Source organism: Canis lupus, chromosome 29 (assembly GCF_003254725.2).
Source record: "Canis lupus dingo isolate Sandy chromosome 29, ASM325472v2, whole genome shotgun sequence".
NCBI classification, from domain to species: Eukaryota; Metazoa; Chordata; class Mammalia; order Carnivora; family Canidae; genus Canis; species Canis lupus.
In genome coordinates, this window is record NC_064271.1 from 37,368,843 (window position 1) to 37,392,500 (window position 23,658).

The window sequence follows — 23,658 nt, forward strand, 5'->3', positions numbered from 1 at the left end:
CTCTCTGCATGTCTCATGAATAAATAAAGTCATTAACAAAAAATTTCACTGCATAAAATTTTTAAATTTCTATATGTTAAAAAGTGTAAATAAAAGTAAAAACTGGAAAACCTGCAAAAGTAAATTTGATCAGGATTTAACTAACAAAAAAAAAAGGATTTAACTAACACCCTTAACATAGAGAGATTATAAAAACTGATAAAAAAATACTCCTACATCCCAATAAAATGTAGGCCAAAAAAAAAAAAAGAAAAAGAAACTCTTAAATGAAATTAAAGGAAGGGGCCCCTGGGTGGCTCCGTTGGTCAAGTGTCCAACTCTAGATTTCAGCTCAGGTCATGATCTCAGGGTGGTGGGATAGAACTCTGCCTTGGCCTCTGGCCTGTGGAGCAGAGTCGGCTTGAGATTCTCTCCCTCCACCTCTCCCCACAGTGATGTACGCTTGCTCACTCTTGAGTGCTTGCGCTCTCGCTCTCTCTCAACTCTGTTTCTCTTAAATAAATAAATAAATCTTTTTTAAAAAATAAGAAATTAAAGGAATTTAGCATTATTTTTTCAAAGAAATTCAAGCAGTACTAAAACACCATTCTCCATGTATCGAATTGGCAAGATTTATAAAACTAGTAATACCCATTGCTGGTAAGGATTTAGTGAGGCAAGTGCTCTCATAGGCTAGTGGTAGGGTTTTTTTTTTTTTTTTTTTTTTTTTTTTTTTTTTTTTTTTTTTTTTTTTTTTTTTTTTTTTTTTTTTTTTTTTTTTTTTTTTTTTTTTTTTTTTTTTTCATTTTTTTTTAATTTATTTTTTATTGGTGTTCAATTTACTAACATACAGAATAACACCCAGTGCCCGTCACCCATTCACTCCCACCCCCCGCCCTCCTCCCCTTCTACCACCCCTAGTTCGTTTCCCAGAGTTAGCAGTCTTTATGTTCTGTCTCCCTTTCTGATATTTCCCACACATTTCTTCTCCCTTCCCTTATTTTCCCTTTCACTATTATTTATATTCCCCAAATGAATGAGAACATATAATGTTTGTCCTTCTCTGACTGACTTACTTCACTCAGCATAATACCCTCCAGTTCCATCCACGTTGAAGCAAATGGTGGGTATTTGTCATTTCTAATAGCTGAGTAATATTCCATTGTATACATAAATAGTGGTAGGGTTTTTAATTACTGCAATCTTTCTAGCAAATAGTTAGACAATATGCATTAAGAGCTAAAAGAGCCTTTTGGCTTATAGGCCATTTTAAAATTTTTTCTTAGTGAATACTAATTAAGGGCGCGATAAATTGCATACATAACTAATACATAAAAGTTAAATATTAATAACTAAAATAAAATTGTGCATATATTAAGTTGCCAATTTATAAATATACACAAAAAATATAAAAGGGAATACACCAAAATGTTAACAGTAGTTATACCTAGGTGATGTGATTAGGGTAATTTACTTTCCCATTCTTTATATTTCTATTTCCAGGTTTTCCCACATGCTTTTATAATTAGGAAAAATTACATCATAAAATAGCAAAAGCAATGTAATGTTAACATAAACCTAATCACTGCTCACCTGTCAGGGTCTGGCATGTGTCATTTTTGTCTAATTCATTTGTAGGTCTTATTTACACACCAAAGGAATGAATCTATGCCTTGACTAGCATCAAACATACAATATGCTTGTTAATACATTTTAAATGATTATTTGAGGTGAGGGATAATAACCAGCAGGTGAGAACCTGAATTTATCACTTCAAAAGCAGAAATAATTACATGAGGTTTTTAAGTGTCCCTCAACTCTGTACATATGTTCATTGTATGATGGTGAAACTCTCAACTACTTCATTTACAGGGCAAAAAGGAGCCAATGTCTAATAATGTGACTCACTAATTGAATACAAATATTAATTTTTGGTTTAAAGATATGCAAACATTTTCTAAAGTAATTTCGATAATTAACTCTATCCTTCCCTAATGACATTCGTAAAAAGTTGAGACTAAAATATAGCCAAGTAATTTTAATGAGGTTACAATCAATCAGATAGATAGCCGGTGTTGCTTAACTTTGGGTATACTACCCCATGATTATGGGATGTCTGCAACTGATTAAGAGAAAGGGCAGATTCGCTGAGCTTTGCCAAAAGCTAGTTGAGGTCCTACAATTCTGTGTGCTGTGTGTTTTTCTGATACAATTATCAAAAACATCTTGTTTATACGAAAGAAATGAAAATAAATAAAGAAAATAAAAAAAGAAAAATCACTATGCAGTAGACATAGGAACACAAAACAAATCTATCAAATTTGTAATTTTTCACTTCTCCAATTGTTCCTTATTGGAAATGCAGGGTAATTAGATCCAATATTGCAGAGGGTAATTAATACCTAGCAATATACAGGAAGGAGTACATTTTCAGTTTTCTAGGTAACATTTGGTTTTCACAGACCCTCAAATCTTCACTTCCTACCATTCTTTTTTTTTTCAGTTTTCTCTTCTATGTCCTCAGGACCCCTGCATTGTTTCTGGCCTCCATCTATACGGTAGAGCTAAAGGAAAAAACAAACACACAAAAATCAGGGAAAAAACAATGATAATGGTAGGCCTACTTGGTGAAGACTCCCAGTTCTATACTCTCCTTACCATGTGGTGTTCATGGCGCCATTTCTGTTACCAGAAGGTGCAGAGCAGAGAGGAGCTTGTGTGAAACCTCTGTCTTATAACTCAGTGTTGATACAACATGTAAGACAAGGGAGAAACAAGACTCTTAAGACCAGTGCCACCGAGAACAAGAAGAAGAAAGAGGAGGCCGCCAATAATGCCACCTATATCGACTCTTTCTAGTTCGCAAAACACCTCATCACGATGAGGCTACTGACAGTACTTAGGAGCCCGAGGCCCTCATTGCCGTGTGCCCAGTTTCCATATTGGCTAGTTACCTGTCTGAATCTGGCTTGATTCACTTGTACAATGTCCAACGATGCTCATCCAGCTCGACGCAGGTGCCTTTGAAAAGGTGAAAAGAAGTACTTAATTTAGAACGGGCATTCTGTTGACCCTGTGCTATCATACGGTTGCAAATTATTTCATTGAAATGTATTTTCTAACAAGAGTGTGACCTAACAATGCTAGCAATACAGGATTTTATTTTCACTGTTAATTCAACGAAGATTGGCTTTGAGGCACTTAAGTAAATAGATGAAGATATTTGCCACAAAAGCGTCTTGAAAAATCAGGGGTAGGAGATGGAAGAGACAGCATCGTTCCTTTAAATGGTAAATTTGAACTCCGGTGTACAAACTAAATATTTTCTATTTTGCCATAATATGAACAGTATTAGAAGACATAACCTGGTAATCACCTGAGTTGCAGAAAAACATAGGTTCGTATATTAGCATACAATGCCTTTCATTAGCGTAGCCTTTCAATGTCAATTTTTTCCCTACATGAATAAATCAGTTGACTATGAAGACCAGACAGCTTCACTGCATCATGGTTTTATAGTTTCAAAATATTCTCATTCTCTGCCGAATCACTTGGAAAGTATTGTGTCCATGTGTCTCTGTGTCTGTGGTGAGGTATTAGGAATGAAAGCCACCGAAAGGATTTGACACCATCACATTTTGTTATTTTTTTTTTTTATTGAAGTGACCACAGACCAATTTAGAATCCAGAGATCATGAGGCGCCCGACATTTACAAAACTGAAATCTATCACAATGTTTATCTGAGATCCGTGGAAGCCAACAAATGTGAATATGCATTGAAGGGTGCTATACATTCTTGCCATGTAATTTTTTTTTGAGTACACTTTACAGATTGCAACTCTCAAGCTTTTATGCTATTTGTTGCCTGAGGAGGTCATGAAGAGGTTTTTTTTGTCACTTTTCTTCTAAAAATTAGAATTTCACTTGTCTAAAAAATGCACATGAGAATACTAGAAGAGAGTATTTTATCCTTAAGTGATTTAACCTTTCAGCTGAGCTGTGTTCGTATGTAAATGGTGTATGATCTCTTTCAATTTCCCAAGTTCTGACTCCATTTGTTCACAAATTCATACTTAAGGGACAAAGTCAACGCTATGAGCATCTTTCAGCTCACATCTTCACAGTGGCTAAAAGGGGTGTACAAGTGAAGAAAAAAAAAATTAGCCCTCATTGACTGCCAAAAGTCTCTTCTGTATTGTAAAAAAAAAAATTTAATTGCATTCACTGATGACAAGTGTGGGTGCATTTGGCAGACAAGGGGAAAGGACTTTGCTGTGTATCTGCTGTTCAAAAATTCTTCTCATTCTGCTAACACTTTTCCTCTTCATGTCATCAAAAATAATTTTTTACTGATTATGTTGACACCCTCATAATGCCAGAATTTTTCTTACATCTCAGATGTAACTGTCTGTCATGATCCGAATTCAAGTGCGTTGTCTTTTTTTTTAATATAGCATATATGTTAAAAAAATACTTTTCGAAACTAACAAGTTCAAGTTTTACTTTGCTTTATGAAGACTAGTTCATATCTACCCAGGAATGGACAGGCAACACATTCATTTTTAACCTTCAGAAACTAATTTTATCTTCCTGACCAGTTGATGCCTTAAAGCATATTAAGCCATGTTTGTTAGCATGAGACACAAAATGGTATAAAATAAGACAATCTTAGAAGGTGAATTACTTCTGTCATTTCAGTTGTGAAACGGTTTCTTTCAGGATATTTTTAATTTAAAGGAGATATAATCTGCCCACAATAAAAATGGAAAAAAGAAAAATTCACTGCAGGTTGTTTTATGTGATAGCTGTGTTTCTGAAAATAGGTTCAGGACACTTTTGCAAACAATATATTCAAAGCCTTCTTCTTGGAACAGCTCCTGATTCTACAATGTTTCTGATATCTGCATCTTTTGCTAACTGGCCTCTTCTTAAACCTTTTACTACAATAGAATTTCTTCAGCAGATTGCGGCATATGGTTTTTGCAGCTTCTGCAAGTAATCCCCCACCTTCTCCTTTCTCAATTCCTATTGAATTAAATGGGATACACTTTAAAGCATATAGTCTCATAGACAAGTTGAAAATAGAAGGTTGATCATTTTAGTGGCTTTGTGCCTTCTAAACTACAATCGACTGCCTAGAAGAATCATCGTCTATTAAAAAAATTAGTCAATCAAATGCAAAAGAAAAGACGGGCTGAAGAATAAAAGAGACAGAATAATAATAACTAAATACAAAGCCTGAGGGAGAAATATTTTTTTTCCACAACCCTGTTAAAGGAAAATTGCTAGAACAACTTGTGCCTGATGGAACTCATTTAAAGTGCACCTACTGAATCACTAAATCTGTAGGTTGAGTCATAGATCTATCTAGTAACCACCACGAACAGCACACACATCAAACAAATGCCGAATAGATTTTGCTTGGCACAGACATGTTGCTAGATCAGTTTTCTTATCAAGCTTTTCAGAAACACGAGTACTCCAGTTTGCCAGAAGAATTTTCCAATGCTTTTTAGACGCAGTTGGTTACAACCAAGGGAAACATTTGGAGACCAAAAGAAAAAAAGGGCTTCGCTGTAGATGCGGTATGAAGGCTGTCGTACGTCTCTGCCCTAAAAGCACTTACCAGTCTATTCAGGTGGCACAATCATGTCGCAGTTAAATTTAAGACACTATGTTAGTCCACAAAAGTATACAGCTATGAGGTATGCAGAAAGTACTGATGATGATAGGATTCGTAAGGAAAGAGAAAGTATTACTTTTAATTCACTCACATGGATATCAGAATAAGATAGTTCTCCACTCATACAATTGTTTACCCAAATCTTGCTTAAATCAGCTTTCATTTAAATAATTTTTCTGCTTAATATTAGAGTTTTGACTTGCATTCTTGATTTGCAATGGGAAGTATTCTCTCACTTGCTGGAACACCGTTTCCTCATAAGCAAATGGTCTCTTAAAAAGTCTAACCAGTCTGAAATAGGTGGGCTGACCTCATGAATGGGTATCAATTCTTGATGAAGTAGAAGGGGAAACCCACTCCCCCACTCCCCCCCCCCCAAAAAAAAAAAACCTAAACTAAAAGCAACGGGTCTGAGTATATACCTATTTCATTGCAAGACTGCCTCCACTGCCCACCTCCTTCCAATGAACTATGAAAATCATAAAAGAGTGCTCAAAATAGTCTTTGAGCTGCTGTCTCCACATGATGTTTACCACGCTTTTTTCCTTTCTCGTTTCAGTTTCTACTTTGCTGTGTTTGCTCTATGAAAAATGGCTTGAAGTAGTCACACCACTGGGGAGGTGGATGTGTCCTCCTGTGTAAGGACCAACGCTCATGCCAAGGAGGTTGGGAGGGACAAATCTACCCAAATGGCACCAAGGAGAGGTAGGAAGGACATACCTAGGAAGCCTGGAGAAAGGGCAGAAATGACAAGAGACTATATCTCATCTCATTGAGGAGAGAGTTTCATGGGGTTGAGAGAGAAAGGAAGATGTTTGGAGTGACCTTTGTGGTGCATGCGAAACCAACAGTCATGGAAAACCAACTCACTTTTTTGTTGTAGTTTCTGAAAGAATATCAGAAAGATTTTATTTTGTATCCCACGTCAAACTGTCTTACATTTCTTTTTCTAAGCATCTTGTTATTTGTTGAAGATAACAAGACTTTGTCATATACGTTGCAAATATTTTCTCATGTCTTTTACCTTTTGGTTCCATTGTATAGCATTTTAAAATAATCATACATTTCATCATTTTGGATCATCAAACCTTTCTATGTATGATTATATTTTTAGTGTTGAGATTTCATTTTTATAGTTATTAACCAGTTGATTTTATCCACCAATTTACCCCATAATCATTTACAAAGTAAGGAAAGATTCCCTCTAATTTTAAAAACACCTTTATTATGTACTAAGTATTTTTTTTTTATTTTTCTTAAGTAAGCTCTATGCCTAACGTGGACATCATGAGTCGTGTCCTCTACCAACTGAGCCAGTCAAATGTCCCTCATACTCAATATTTAAACACTACAGACTTTAATTTGGAAGGTTTACATTCTGCTCCATTAATCTATCATTTATTCCAGCACATGTACAATATTCAGTTAATTTTTGTAATTTTATAATACCTTACCTGGTGATATAAACCCTCCCTAATAAATATTCTTCTTAATTTTTTTCTTAGCTTTTACATTTTTTTAACTTTTAAAATTTAATTTTTTTTTTTTTTTTTTTTTTTTTTTTTACTTATTTTGGAGAGAGCACACACGTGCAAGCAGTGAAGGAAAGGGCGAGAGAGAGAGAGAGAGAGAGAGAGAGAGAGAGAATCTTAAGCTGACTCCACACCTGGCATGGAGCCTGACATGGGACCTGATCTTATGACTGTGAGATCATGACATGAGTGGAAATTAAGAGTCAGACACTTAACCAACTGAGCCACACAGGTGCCCCTTCTTGGCCTTTTTAAATGTCATGGCTAGCAGCGCCTGGGTGGCTCAGGCTGTCATGTGTCTGACTCTTAGTTTTGGCTCAGGTCATGGCCTCAGGGTCCTGGGATCGAGCCCCGGTGTCAGGCTCCACACTCGGCACAGAGTCTGCTTGAGACTCCCTCTCCCCCGCCCTCTCTGCCCCTTCCCTCTCTCTCTCAAATAAATAAATAAATCTTTAAAAAAAATAAATGTTGTGGTTAAATAAAGAACATAAAATTTTTTATTTTAACCATTTTGGAATGAACAGTTCTGTGGCATTAAATACATTCAAAATGTCGTGCAACCATCACTACCAGGCCATTCTGAGACTTTTCATCTCTTTGTAAGGAAACCCTGCACCCATTAAGGTGTCTCTCTTTTCTCCCCTCACCCCCGAGTCCTTAGCAACCACAGATCTCCTTTCTGCCTCTGGTGGATTTCAGGTAAGTGGAATCCTACACATCTGTCCTTTGTGTCTGGCTCATTTCAGTTATGCTCAGAATGTTTCTCAGGTTCGTTGACGATGCAGCGCGCATCAGTATTTCACTTCTTCCTGTGGCTGAGTAATATGCCATCATACGAATATGCATTTAGTCTGTCCATTCTTCAGCTGGTGGGCATTTGGGTCGTTCCCAGCCTTTGCCTAGTGTGATTAGAACTGCTGAACATTCATGTACAAGTTTTTATTTGAGCACCTATTTCATTTGAGCACCTATCTCCAATTCTTTGGAGAGAAGAATTGCTAGGTCATATAGCAATTCTATGTTTAACTTATTGACAAAACCACAAAATTTTTGTCCACAGTGGCCGCACCACTTCACATTTCCACCACCAACACATAAAGGTTCCAATTCCCTCCCCTTCCTTTCCCTCCTCTTCCTTCCTTCCTTTCTTCCTTTCTTTTCTATCACAAATTGAATCTCTTTCTTCTATTAAATTTTCTAAATGTTTCTTGCTGATATATTCCTGGGTAGGCCATTTTGCTAGTGACCCATTTCATCTTCCTTCTCTGAATTTTTATGTTATTGTATAGATACCAGCAAAAATTCATGCCGGGCTTTATACTGCTTTGTATTACTATCAAATTGTTTTATGTAGGAAAACACTTTTTCTCAATAGTATTTTAGACTCTTCAAGGGGAGGATTATCTACACAACCTATGCCTTTTGTATTATTCTTAGTATCTAGCACAATATTTGAGAAATTCCTATTGACCTTCTTAGATGTCACCTTATCAGTTGTGTGACAGATCCTTTGTAGACGGCCTAAGACACGAGACTCTGAGTATCTATCTATGGGTTATGGAAGTAATTTCCAGAATCACATCCAGCTTAGATCTGGGAATTAAATAGGCTAATGTGATTGCTTTGGAAGTAGAGTCAAGAGAGACAAATCTATGAAAAAAGAAGGTGAATAATCAACAGAACTTTGTTTTTGTCCATATCCCCCAGTGCACATGGGAAGTCACGTGTTAGACAAAACTGAAATACTCTGAAATAGTTCTGTGTCTTCCTAAATTCTTCCAGCATAATTAGAAGCTGCAAACAACACAGGGCTGTGGTTTTTCATGAGGCTTTAAAAACCAGGGTGCACTCCCAGTACCCTCCCACCCCCCACCACACCCTCCCACAATAAAAGAGATTTGGGTATCTGAAAAATAAAATAAAAACAAAGCCACTTTAACCTTAGAAGTAACCAAATAAAAAAAGTTCTTTAATACCAACATTACAGAGTTCTGGAATTTTATTCTAACATCCTCTATCTCAACGACAGAAAAAGTATATCTTTTGGTTAGAAAAAGCATTTTAACATTCTGAATCTAACATTTCACCAAATTTTAGTTCATCTAAGCATAAACCTCTGGAAGAAGTATAGAGTTTTGGTCCTGGTGAGAAATTCTATTTTATTTTCAAATTATTTATTAAGAATTACTTATAACAGGTAAAATCATGAAATCTTCCTACTCAACTGAGTGCACCAAAGTAAATAAAACTGTTCTTAAATTTAGATCTAAATTCTATCGTCTTCATTCACATAAAGGAGAACAGAAAATAGACGCAGAAAAGAATTCTTCCCTTTCTCATCTCTCTCTCTCTCTTTCATACACACACTCCACACCAACACCCACATGCAAACGCACTTCCTATTTAAAGATGCATTTGCTGAGTGTGTCATTATGTTTTTCCACTAAGTATCATATGTATTGATTTTTCTAAGGTAACATTTCATTGGAAATGCTTCATAGGAAAAAAAACACAAAGACTGGTGGAGTCACATAAGTTTGAGAAGCGCTGCATGCTATGCTGCATCCCTGGAAATTTGCATCTTATTTTAGCATAGTGGAGGCTTCCAGAAGTCCTAAACACACACACACACACACACACACACACACACACACACACACCCCTTTGGTTAAATTGGAATATCTTAAATTTATTTGGCCATGTGTCATTTCGCACCCAACACCTAACAACACACGCAAAACCATAGTCAGGACATGCTTGGTCCCATCATAGTAAGAAGCAACCTCAGAATATTAGTGACATAACATGATAAAATCTGTCTCTCACTCATACCACACTCCCCTTGTTGTGTCCACTTCAAGAACAAGGTGAAGCTGGCTTCCTTTCTCACCATTACTACAATAGTGGGGAAGAAATTCAGCAAATGATGCCCTACTTTTAAAACTTCCCCCAGGAAGTAACATTGCTCTCAATCTGTCCCATCTCACTGGCCAAGGCAAATACTATTGGCGTGTCCAACTTCAAAGTCAGATGGGAGTCTAATTCTATGTGCTTCAAAGACCAAGAGGCAACATGTTTTGGTGAACAGCAGGACCACCGCAAACACGTGGGAAGGTACTAGGCCCAAGAACAGTTTCATTGCCTGCTACTCAGTGGCTCAGAAAACAAAACACATTTACAAGATGAACGCTTTCTGGCAAGCGAGTGCTCCTGGGTTTCACCCGGTCTGTCAGCATTGCCAACTCGGCCTCTTGGCATTACCAGCTGCAGCGTGTAATCTTTTCCAGTGGGGCTGCCGCCCTGTCTGTGACTCAGACACCCACTGGTCCTTTGTGGGTGCTTCCTACCAATCGGTGGGTGTGCTAATAGCATAAAGCAGTGATACGCCCACCTGCTGCCAGCGTTCCAATGCACCTTACCTCTGCTAAACGTCTCTGTGTCGGTCCCTGTCCCACAGTCTCTGATGTTATCATCAGAGAGGAGCTAGGTGGCTTGTGTCGGTCACCACTGAATTAGGGTGGTCTCCACTCACCATCGATTAGCCCCGTGAAAAACAGCATTAAAACCTCTACCAATCTGTTCCCTTGTCTCTAAAATGTGTGAGTCTAGGGCAGAGGTTTCCAAAGCAGAGCTTGCTCCAAGACTCCAAGGAAAGGATGCCAAATAGGCTGGACTGGGTTATGCTTTTCTGGCCTCTTCTCTCTTGCTTCTGGATTTATCTCCCTTTTATATTCAGATTTCTTATTTGATTTTGCCTGTACCAAGGGTTCTGCAGTAAAAATATTTTGCCTCTTGAGCATATTTTCTTTGAGGTTCCCTTCAGCCTTGACATTGTAGCAGGCCTTGATTGCCGGGCAAGATGAGACTTTTGACACACTCAGTGTGGACAGGACAAATGCGGGTCAGGCAGCCAATCCGGTCGCTTTCATTTGACAAACCATGGGAATCTTAGCTTTAGTCTGTCTTCTGAATGACAAAGAGAATAAACTGTTTCTAGAATGTAAAACTGTGCTGGCTGGCATTTCTGCTTCAGAGTCTGCTGTGTGACTCTAGTCATTCTCCACAAGTCTGGGGAGCTTCATTTATCCCCCAAAGCTACTGGGGTCAAACCAAAGCCATGCAGCTGGTGTATACACGATGTCTCCACCTGCTATGTGGCCTCTGGACTCCATTTCGGTTCCCTTAGGCCTGCCCAAGTCTGATTTGGCTATTGATGATTCAAAAGATCCTCTAGTCAACATAATATTGAGAATTGGACACTTAAGTCCACCCAGTGTCGACAATGGGCACTTGGACATTCGTTACTTCCCATCCCTTTTAACATCTGTTATCAGGCCACCAACGTTTAGCATGAAGATCATAACAGGGTTTCATCAGAAGTGATAATTCTGAAAGATTGAGAATGCCACTTGGAATAAGAATAGAATTCTGAGGTCAAGAATAGATTCAGCAGGAAAGGGTACATTTATCAGCGATGTCTGCATGGCCATGAACACGCCACATATTTGTCATCCTGAGGCCTTTCCAGTTCCATGAGGAACTTCCATCAGCAACATAGCAACCTTGCCACTCATCCCTTTGTGTTTCTTATACCTGGAAGAGAAGTGGACAATCCCCCATGTGTCAAAACTCAAAATCCAGAGCAAGAATGATAAGTGATCAATAAGGTATCATAAATTGGATCTGAGATTATTGCTTAGCGTTGTTTTACCCTACCTTTGAACAGGGAATACATAGTCTGTGGCACTTTCATTAAAAAGAGATGACTAGTATTATTTTTATTGATTTAATGAGAATTCACATTTATCCCTTCAAAGTTATACAATGCAATGCATTGGCATTAACTTTCCATTGAGTATTTTTTAATCTTTCTTTATTTTTAAGAATAAAAATTTACATGCTGACATTTCAGAATTCAGTAGTATAGTTAGAGATAAAAATTATGACCACTTGGAGGCCTTGCATCAGCACAATTTACAAGGCCAAGAAACAATCCCAACTCAAAGAGCTGAGGTAGATTCTTTTTTAAACCAGTTTGCTTCTTTTAATCAATCAACCACCATAAAAGTCAGCTTAAATCTCCAGATATAAAGATTTGTATTTCTGGTAATTAATAAATAAACAGAATCTGGGTCTTTCTGTTTATTTCAAGACAAGAATTGTCTCCAGTGTATGGCAATGGCCAAATCCAGTTATTATATGTATTCAGAATGAGCAAGAATGTGAATTATCTGATTGCTCTTCTCACATATACCTTCAGGCTGGGGTTTGTATTCAGTTGTTCAAATGAAAGAAATGAGGAAACCAATGTAGATGACAAAATTCTAAGCAAGATACTGGATGCTGTTCCATCCCAATTCTGGAACTCTCTTGTATTTGTCAAGATTGAAATAATAAAATAGGGTGAGGACCAGCTAGTCGTTCACCAAACTGTATCTCCTTTCTTGCTGGGCACACAGTTATATGATATATTTAAGACACGGATATATATTCAACCTTCCTTGCACTTACATACTGCTTTATGAGACTGTTCTATTCAATAGAATATGGGCAGAAGTGCCGCATGACACTTGGCAGCCCTATCCTGTAGATCTCCCATGTAAAACCATTCATTGTTTTTTTCCCCTCCCCACCCCATCCATTGGCTAAATGCAGGAGACTCCCAAGAACCTAGAAAAGAGGAGGGATGAAAGGCATAAAGACCGAGATCCCAGAATTGCCACTTGGATGAGAAGTGACCAACAATGAGTTGACTGTTGCCTAAAGATTGAATAATCTTAGGCAACACATGAAATAAATGTGTTAAGCGTCTGAAATTTTAGTGTTGTTTGTTGCATCAGTTATTCTATCTGACTAATCCAGTTAGTATGACATGTGGGACCAATGATGACCTTGATCATATTGTCTCCACTAAGATTCCTGAACAATAAACCAATACATAATTATTCATTATCCAAAATCACAAAAATCAAAGTGAATACCTACATAAGCCCCATAAAGATAGCTTACTTTTACTGGCCACTCCTTGTATGCCAAGCAAAATATAATTTCACTATCCATATTTACAGATCAGGAAAATGAAAAGCCAGATGATTAAATAACTGGATCAAGATAGCTAATGAGCAATAAAGCTAGGACTCAAATCTCACTTTGACCACAAATCCTGTACTGCAAGGCACGAAGCTCTCAGTTCTCACACTCTCCCTGTCTCTTCTGACAGTCATAGAATCAGATTGACCTATCTGTTTTATCACATTAGAGTATGCCTATTGCTTGATAGGACTCGTTACACTTGATAGTTCTGAATTCTGAACCTGTTGAAAATCATAGCTTTGACATTGAAATCTGTAATCAAAGATCTTGCTTACAAGCAACATAACCCCCTTAAGCTAATTTAAGTAGAAAATGAGTTTATTAAAAGCCATTAAGAAACTAATGGAAACTTCAGAGGCTGGAAGTCTTACGTCCAAGAAAAAATCCCCAAATTGTACACTAAGCCTTGCCAGTAGAGGCCCTTCTAGGCACAGACATGGCTAATAACATGGTGGACACTGCATTTGTGTGCATCATCACTACCCCTGGGTCTCCCACCATTACTGCCTTGGGAATGCATGCTAACTCTCCTATTCTCATGAGAATGCAGAGTCTATGCAGCAACAACGCCCAGTTCTTCATGATATCTCTTCATGAATAAAACCATTTCGAGAGAGTGGTTCTGTTTGGAAAAGCCTATTCCCTCCCCACCAAAGGCTGGAAAATAGAGTTTTGGTTTTTCAATTTGGGAAACAGCCCAGACACAAAAAGTCTATTCATAAGATGCTCAGTGGCTACAAAGGTGACATATGTCCAGTAAAATGGTAACCCCAAATCACACGGAGCCAGGATTACATAGTTTCTGAAGAACTATATGTAAAAGAAACTATGGTCCTTTTAGAGGAAGCTGGTTCACAGAAAAGAACAGAGCAGGGGTCCAGAAAAAAAAGCATCCTGAGGAAAGACAAATGTGCTGTATGATGACTTCTAGGTTTTGGTGAAGTCTGGCTGTCCTTGCTCAGATAGGTTTCCGTGTATTTTCACAAGGCAAAGGTCTTTGCAAGGTCTCTTAAACAGTAAGTTTGTAAATACGTGCCAAGGAGCGAACACCTTCAAAATGTTGACGTGAATAAATAAATTTGATAATAAGACTCTCAGAGAACAGAGGGAGAATTCGATTTCTTTCTTTCTTTCTTCTTTTTTAAAGGTTTACTTATTTATTTGAAAGAGAAGAGTGAACAGGGGGGAGGGGCAGAGGGAAAGACAGAGAGGGAATCTCAAGCAGACTCCGCACTGAATAGAGCCCAACGGAGGGCTGGATCTCACAACCCTGAGCTCATGACCTGAGCTGAAATCAAGAGTCACTCAATTGACTGAGCGACCCAGGCACCCCAGGAATTCTGTTTCTAATGGATTTGGAAGCACTCTTAGGTGGTATGTAAGACTAGCGAACTCTGGCAGCCTACACACTTGCTTTGAATCCTGGCCACACAGGTTTTCTTATGGCCTCACGGTGTTGTAAATCCCATGAAATCATGAGGCATTCTCATTCACTTTTGAGCCAGTTATAGGCCCTGCCTTGACGCAGAACTTAGCAATTAATATTCGTTGAATAAATTCTTTCAACTGGTAGTAGCAAAGAGATGGATCTTATTTATTTAGATCAACTGCAACATACAAGTGGCTACTTAGCAACTGGGAAGATAAATGCATTGACACTTTGGGTTTCCAACAACCCATGCTCTTATATATCATTTCTAGAAGAGTTGCTTGAGAGAATCAATTTTGTATCATTTTTAATTGCCACCCATGCACAAATTGGCCTCAAAACGCCGTATAATGATTATGGTGGCTATATATCACATTGACTGTGACATTGGCTCTCCTAAGTCCAGAGCTAGTTAACATATAATAGAGTATTCACTTCCACTCTTCCTTTCCGATGTTTGTGTCCAAACATTGTTTCTTAAGTAGTCATATTGATCATATTGATTAATACTCCTGGTAGAAATGATGAAAAAATATCGATTTGCTCTTGTAAACCTCATCTCTAACTAAAATATCTGGAGCGTTGCTTCCTTGAACTCCGTAAGAGCTCTCTCCTCAGACCTCTTCCATTCTTACTGATTGCATCTGCAGATGGAAATCAGGTGTGAAAATCCATTAAGACGCCTCACAACAGGACAGACTTTGACTCGTATTGAACTCTCATGTTCTCTCTTCCTTAATTAAGGCACGAGAACATTTTACCATGGAGAATGACTTAGATTATGGATCTTATTCCTTCTAATGGCATGCATTTCACCCAATTGGGGGATAATACATTTCTTACTTCGTTGCTTTGCAAAGAGCCACTTACCCAGTTCTTCCCAGGGAAGAATAAAGAGCGTGATTTTACTTATAAAGAGCGCTCCGTTATCCATGCTACAAAAGAGAAATGAAGTATACAGCTGTTCCCCCAAATTATAACATGCTTTTTTTCACTAAACATTTTAAAACCCAAATAAAGAATAGCATTTAAATGAGTTAGCAACATAGAATCTTATTTTAGAGCTAGAAAAACCCTTAACGTTTGCAGCACGAGAAAGCCGGAGCACAGGCTTTGGAGTCAGATGGGCTGGATTAAAACCCTGGCTATGTGACCTTAGGCAATTTAGAAAACCTCTTGTGACCCTATAGTTCCTTCTTTATAATGGTAATTATAGTGATGACTTCTTATGAAAGTAAAAAATAAAGTACACCCAAAATAAATTTAAAATGCATAAAAATAACAAAATATTGCAACTGTAATCATACCTACCTCAGAGGCTTGTGAAGATTTACAGAGATAACATATATCCTATACTCAGCACTCAATACATGTTCATTATTTTTACTTTTGATACTCTGTGCATTTCCATCCCATAAGCACAGAATGTGAAAAGAGAACCAAAAAAACTTCCCATGACCTTTCCCGATCTTTAGTAATTAGATGAATAAGCCTCAAAACTTTTATTTTCTAAAACCTTCACTGAGAATGTGAGATGCAAAAGAAAAAAAAAAATCACTTGTCTCTCTGGAGAAAAAGAAACACCAAAATACAAGATGGTCCAGACCAATAGCCATTTAGGGCAAACATGCAGACAGGACAATCTCTTGGTGGCTGGAGTTTGCCACCTTCTTTCTCCTAAAATATTCACAATAGCAGGACCCTTAGGTGAGGATTCAGCCTACAATGGGTAGCTTTTGTTGCTTCTGAAATTTAAATGATTAGTAAGAACAAGGACAAAGGCGTTATCACTAACATCCTTGGTAAAGGCTGCATCTACCAACTCCACAGAAATAGACACTTCATAAGCAAAAAGCAGGACATTAGGAACTGGAAAGCCCAGCAGATGCAAGTTAGATTGCATTTTTTTTCAAAATACGCTGTCATTTTCAATGAATTTCCAGGGGATCAGGCAAGAAGGGAGGAATAGTAGAGCCCCTTCCACTCCTTCTGAATTATGCCTTCTGCTTGCTTTTATATTTAGATTTTTTTAATGCACTGATGATTATAACAGCAATCAATTATTGGGTCCTTACCCTGTGCCAGCCATTCTGCTGAGTACTGTGCATGCATGATCTCATTTAATCCCCACAACTGGTCTACGAGAAAGCCGATTCATTTTTCTAATATCACGAACGAGGAAACAGTATAGAAAGGTCCTTTCCCAAGGTCTGTAAAGAGCTCATCAGTACTTCAAATGGATCCAAAGCTGGGGTGCTAACCACCATGCAAAGTACCTCTAAATAAGAACACATGAGCAACCCCAAGACTCCCAACCACCTTCCCTATCCTGAAGTTCCGAGTCCAGGGCACACAGGGGCTGGACGAGCAGGTGTGTAGATGGGCTGACTCCATTCTTTGCCATACATTCCCTCCCTGTTGCAAGTGTGCACCTGAGGCTATCCTTCTTAGAGGCTGGCTTTCTCACTTGATGCCAGAGAAGGGGAAGAGCTTGCCTATGAGGCGTTTGCCTCAGAGCTCCTGAAGCTAAGTCCTGGAGGTCATGGCTGGGCAGTAATGTCACTCAGAGAAAGTCACCCCTTTGAAAACCGTGCCTTTATCTAAGTCCTCTACAGTTATAGAAGCCACTGTAGATCCTACTGGTTCCATTCATTTGGAAGGTCTTCGACTGAAGAGAGGTAGTATGCTAGACCCGAGAGCTTCAACGTCCATTCTGAGACATTACCAGGCTCTTCTGCTCATTGGCTTTACAGCAAAGGAAAAGTAATTTAACTTGTTTGACTCATATTTGTAATACGAGGATAGGGTACTAGCTCATTTACTCCAAAACACGCCGCCTTTTACATTTTTACATATCTGGAAGTTGAGGTGTCTTCAGCGGACAGCATCTTCCATTCCCCGCTGGCCAGGAGGCAGTGGTGACAGATCCCTCATCACCTGTGTGTGTGCAGACAAAATTCCCAGGCTGGGTGGCAGTGGAGACAACAGAGCAATTGCCCCATGGACCTTGAGGTAGGCCAGGAGCCATGGGAGGGGCAATAATCAGGGTACTGGTAACGTGGGTAGACACCCGAAGCATAAATGAGCTCATTTTCAACTCAAAATATTGTCTCATCTACTTCCAGAAATGATTTGGGCCAAAGAGAGGTTAAGTATTTTTGTCCCAGTTCCTCTGTTAGAACAGACTTGGGAAAGACAGACTAAGTTGGGTTAGAGAGGCCTGGGAAATCCGTGGATTCCCCCCTGTGCTGCTCGCGGCCCCTCTAGTAACCTTCCACCCGCCCAGGGGAGGGGAAGCAGCAGCACAGGTCCAAGCCTGAGGCGGTCGTGAAGGGAGTGATTTTGTTTGTGCTACAGAAAGGAATGAAGTGGGGTCGGGCAGCCCACAGGGACTTTTTCCACTCGAGAGAAACATCGAGAGCACTCCAGCAGTGAAGAGGTTGTGGACAAAGGCGCAGAGGCTGGAGGAGGAAAGCTAATTTACCCATAAATAAATAAGCACAGCTGGCAAGGAGGTTTGCTGAGGAGAGTGGTGGGATCTAGAAGTGGAAGAGGGGGGTGGGCGAGTGAACCATGGAGAGCCTGCAGGCTGACCATGATGAGCAGCCTTGATTCTGGAGACTACTGAGCTGCCAGGGAAGGTCTCTCCCAACTCATCAGGACTTCATGAGTGCAGGGAAGGCCATCACTTAGGCTGTTTGTGGTAGGTGTGCAGTCGGAGAGGGTAAGGGGTCGACCTTTGTAAATTAAAGAGAACGGAAGAGACCTCTGCTAAGATGTATTTCTAGGTGAAGTCTCGTTTGTGGGAAATGTGATAGATGAGAGGGGCAAAAGGTATAATAGGCGCTCATCTGAGTAGACATCTGGTGAAGGCGTTCAAATCAGTTTGGGAAATGTCAGCACGAAGCCACCTTATTCCACTGCGAGACTCCGCAGATCTTTTAAGGGGGATTAGTTATAACATTACCCATGTGTGGAGCATTGAATGCTTTTTACATTTGTCCCCGGTTGGGGAGTGTGTGTGTGGGGGTGGTGGTGCTGGTAATGACTTCTGCAACCAGGGTGCGAGTGAGCACAGTTTGAGAAATTCTCAGCTCCTCATGGGCCACGCTGTGGCTCTCTTGCGAGTAGCTGTTTCTAGTTCAGCCTTAGATTATTAACCGAAGACCTCTTACAAGCATATTTTGTATTTTGACCCAGAACCACAGGTGAGCAAGTTGCTGAATGTAACTCAGAGGACAGCGTTGTAAGAACAGTTCATGAAAGCAGGACTTAGACCACAACCGACGTGGATATTCTCTACAGCGTGCACGCGCGTAGGTGTATCGCACAAGAGGATGTGTGTGCATATTCCTGATACTCAGCTCAGCTCCACGGTGGGGCCTTGTGCCTGCTGGATGGAGAACATACTAAACGGTAGACTAGTAGGAAGGAGTACCAAGCTAACAACTTTCAAAGTCTTTGCTAACGGGGCAAAAAGAATGTATTACTTGAGCCATCCAAATGGGCAGTTTGCGCTTCCCTTAATTTTACTGTCTGTGACTTTGTCAGCAAAATGCACAATCGTAATAAGTGGAATTGTAAAAGGCTGCCGCCGGTTTCTTGCCGACTCTATCCTTCATCACATGCTCAGAAGACAGGTTTTAAATAGCAGTATCCACCATCTAAGACACATTTGCAACAGGTTTAATTGGGAATGCAAAAGTCTTGCTCTTTGTCAAAGACGATACCGACTTCATTTTCAAGTAAGCCAGGAAATCAATGATTTATTTACTTTTTGCACACAAGAAGGAAGTCCAGCCATCATCAGTCTCCCAAGAAAGGCTATCGTTGTGAAACCCTCCTTTCAGGGGTGTGGGGGGACCAACCAACACGGCCTATATTTCTTACGTTTCAGCCAAGTTCCAGAGTGGGTTTCTTCCCAGGTGTGCCATGTTGGTTTTGGCATCTGTGCTTGTACTCCTGGAGTCACCTCCTCAAGGAACGTTCTGTCTTAGTCCATGAGGGCAGCTACAACAAAATACCACAGGCTTGGTGGCTTATGAACAGCAGAAATGCATGCTCACGGTTCTGGAGGTTGGGAGTCCAAGAGCAGGGGGTCATCATGATCAGGTGAGAGCAGGCTACTGAATCCTCACCCTGCGGGAGAGCTGGGGATGTCCGTGGGGTCGCTTTTATAAGAACACGGAGCCTATCATGATGGGCCCGTCCTGTGACCTAATCACTTCCCGAAGGCCCCACCTCCAACAGCATCACCGTGGACGTCCATTTCCAACATATCAGTTTGAGGGGAACACAGACCACAGCACCTTCAACCTCCTGTTTTGTGGCATCCCCTTGCCCTCATTCCTGTGTTGCTCCTTCTGAGAGCGTTCCCTGAAGTAAATGCAGATTCCCCACCCCCAGAATCGAGTTATTAACTCAACTGGTTTGGAAACCATGTAGCCTCTGCCCCCATCCTGTGGTGACCACTCTCCCAGCCCTTGGGTCACAAGCGTGGAGTCCTTCAATAAGCCTAGCATCACCGAACCGTGGCTGCAGATCTTGCTTACAAGAAAACAAAAACATCTCGTGTTCCCTATAAGGCCCCGCAGAACCTTCCCTCTGCTTATCTTGACCTCAGCCCTACTGCCCTCTTCCATGTCCTACCATTAACAGCTCCTCAAGCCCTCCAGCTGGCTCCTATTTCCAAGCCCCCACCCTTCGTCCCTCTGCCTACCTGGCATGCTCCCCCCTCAGGAGTTCATGACCCACCCCATATCCAAGTTCCCTCTCCCATGGCACCTCCTTGGAGTGGCCTTCCTAATGCACACAGTGCCACCGTACGCCCCCCACTGCTTGAGGTCCTGTCCTGCTTCATGCTTCTCACTAGCACTTGTCAGTAGCTAAATATTTTATGGAATTACTTGTTTAGCTTTCTCTCCTACCAGAATATAAGCCCCAGGAGGACAGATAATTTGTCTTATTTATAAACGTCTCCACAGAGAATCTGACTCTGTAGGTCAGCAGGGAGGCCCAGAAATCAATTTTTAGACAGCCCAGGTCATTCTGAAGCAACTAAGTAGACCTGCATTCGGAGGGTATTCATTGACATCAAACTTTCCCAAGGTGGTGGTGGTCGTTGAGGTTTATTTCGTTGTTCATTTGTTTAGTTGTTGTTGTTGTTGTTTTAAAGAGAAACTTCTTTCTTTCCCAAGCCCAGAAAGAACCGTGACTCAATGTTGTGATCTGCCAGGAATCGTTTAAATAGTAATAAGGAGAGCTGCAGAGGGAAATGGAAAGTGAGAACTCCCTAGAGAGATGGGACACTCTCAATAATTGAGACATGATTGTATGTTGAAGACAGTAGATGCTCCTAATTGGCTGAAGCCCAGCGTTGGAAGTGTTATCATGATCACATGTGGCCCATTTTCCTTCTCGGCTCCTGTCATATAACATTAATGTGGCACATCCCCTAGTCTTCCCCACCTTCCATGTCTGTGTTATGGTCACCACTTCCTTGTAAGCTCCATTTAGGGGCAGCAAGTTGCTGTCAGGCTCGCTGGCATGTGGGGGCCATGTTGCCTCGGCTTGGGTTCTGGGAGAACAAGGCTGAGCTGGCCTCTTGCCCTCAGTTCAGGATGAGGAACCTTCCTGGTTGCAAGGAAGGCAGGCAGGTATGGTCTGATGAAGAAAGCACTAAGAAAAAAGATGGCAAATGGTCCCAAACATTAAAAAAAAAAAAAAAAAAAAAAGTCTGTTGTGTGTAGACAGAGGAGAGGAGAGAGAGAGAAGACCCCAAGAGAGGAGAGAAACCCAAGGCAAATGGGGCAGAGGTGGGAATCCAGATCCTAGAGGTGTCCTAAGGGATCAGGCCAGAGCCTGTGAGGTCCTGGCTACCCAGGTTTCCATTGCAGGCTGATCGCTCACACCCCCAAAATATTTCCTAACGCCTGGGCTGGCGTGTCCTACACAAAGAAATTGAGAGAACCGTAACAACTAACTGCGTGTTGCTCCCCAATAACCACAGTCATCTCACCCCCTCGAGTGGTTCCCTCACCCCTTTGGCATTGGTGTCCTCTGAGGTGAGTGAGCAGCAGTCACCCTGCCTCCTACCACCGTCCGATCAGCTGCGAATGGCTTGATCTTCCCTCGTCACTCCTTGGAGCGTTCGAGTCATTCCCCTGCTCTCTGCTCCTCCAGCCAATGTGTTCATTTCTGGGAAAACTGGCACCACCTGATTCCAGCTGCAGACTCACAGTTGCATTTACAATGAGTGTTCACTGAGTGCTGACTGGGTCCTTGGCCTTGCATGGGGCACCCAAAGGGGCTCCTGGTGCCATTGATTTATGTAGGGACCCTCATGGCGTCCAGGCCGCCATGTTGTCTACCGAGGCTCAGATTCCCACTGTGCGATTTCTCGCTTACTCGACAGCGCAGCACACAAGTCCAACAGCAGCACGTTGGCATTATGGACTGAGAACAGATACTCCTCCTCTTACCTGTCGGAGGTCTTCTCCCCATTCAACTGTTATCTTTTATTATAGTAAAATAGACCATTTTATTGTGTGGATCTTAAGTTCTTGTGCGTGACGCCCCGCATGCAAGGTTGAAGAGTCCTCCACAAATGCTACCTGAACCTGAAAGTTCCCAAAGCAAAGTAGTTAGCTTGGCCCCACAGCCCTGCTTATATGGATGGAGAGGTGAGATGGGGGGGAGGGGAAACAAAACCACTGTCTGCATTTGTCTGACTCAGTTTCCCCAGTATGACTGAGAACAGACTGACCAGGGACAGATTTGAGCAAACACAACTTTATTTCTTCACCTTGGGGTAAGGGTATGTACACCCACACAGCACAGCGCCCCTGGGCTCATTGCCTCCCCATCCATTGCAGAGAAATAGTTTTATGTTCTTTCACGGCAGACACATTCTTTTATGGTATCAATACATCAATAACACTTCTAGAAAAAATGAGGTTCACCCCCTGGAAGTCTCTGGATTTGTTCATATTTTTCATACAAACTACAAAGCATTTCCCATTTTGCCCAACATATCCATTTGCACGAAAATGTCACAGAGGTGTTTTCAAGAACTACTTATAAGGGAATTACTTCAGTGCGTACCACTTCTGTCCTCGTCTGCTAGTTTCTGGCCTGTTCCAGAAAAAGAGAGAGAGAGAGAGAGAGAGAAAGAGACATGAACACATTAAAGGATAGGCACTGAGGTCAGGCCAGCTTGTCTTATGTGAAAATAAATCAGTCTCGCCCTTATTGCAAATGAGAGAGTTTCGAGGTGTCCAGGACTTATTCAAATATGTTTCGTTTCTAGAGTTAGAAAGGTGAGAAAAAAAGTCACATTTCCCAGAAAGACCAGTTGGAGAAGCCAGGCCCTGGGACAGGAGCCCAGCTGGTACACGGAGGAAGCTGAATGGATGGTCCAAAGCCACTGCCCCCACCCCCCCCCCCCCTTCAGCCGCATCGACCTTAACGCCCTCTGTCCCAACACAGCCTTTTGCCCAGGATCGGTCTTCCTGTCCTTTGCAACTATTTTTTGGGCCCATGAAGGTGAGAAGGTTCACAGGGAAAGGAAATGGCTGCTACGGTGTAGTACATACATCACTAAAAACAACAACAACAAAAAACCAAGCCAAACCGAACCAAAAACACAACCAAAACGAAACCAAAATCCTATGGTTCTGAAAACTACACACAAAAATGAGCAGGGGTCATGGGGGGGGACGGGGGGGGGGTACAAGGGTTGGGGCTTCAAACTCTGACCAACCTCTAACTAGAGCATGTGGAAACACCTACATCCCAGGGGAAGACTCTGGCCTCCTGGAGGAGCTGGAGACTGTCACAGGCGCCCTTAACAGAGGACAAAGGCCAGGGTGAAACTATTGGCTATTTTTTTTTTTTTTTAATTAAAAAATGATGGTGGACAAGGGCAGCTCCGCTCCAGCGG

At 40.9% G+C, this 23,658-nt stretch overlaps 1 long non-coding RNA gene across 1 annotated transcript; it reads right to left on the minus strand.

The window, feature by feature from the left end:
- Nucleotides 1-2,356: 2,356 nt before the first annotated feature.
- Nucleotides 2,357-3,110, minus strand: LOC112650726 (uncharacterized). Its single transcript, XR_003130397.1, has 3 exons — nt 2,934-3,110; nt 2,638-2,717; nt 2,357-2,543 (listed from the first exon to the last, which is right to left on the minus strand). It is a non-coding gene; the product is annotated as an uncharacterized LOC112650726 (long non-coding RNA).
- Nucleotides 3,111-23,658: the final 20,548 nt, after the last annotated feature.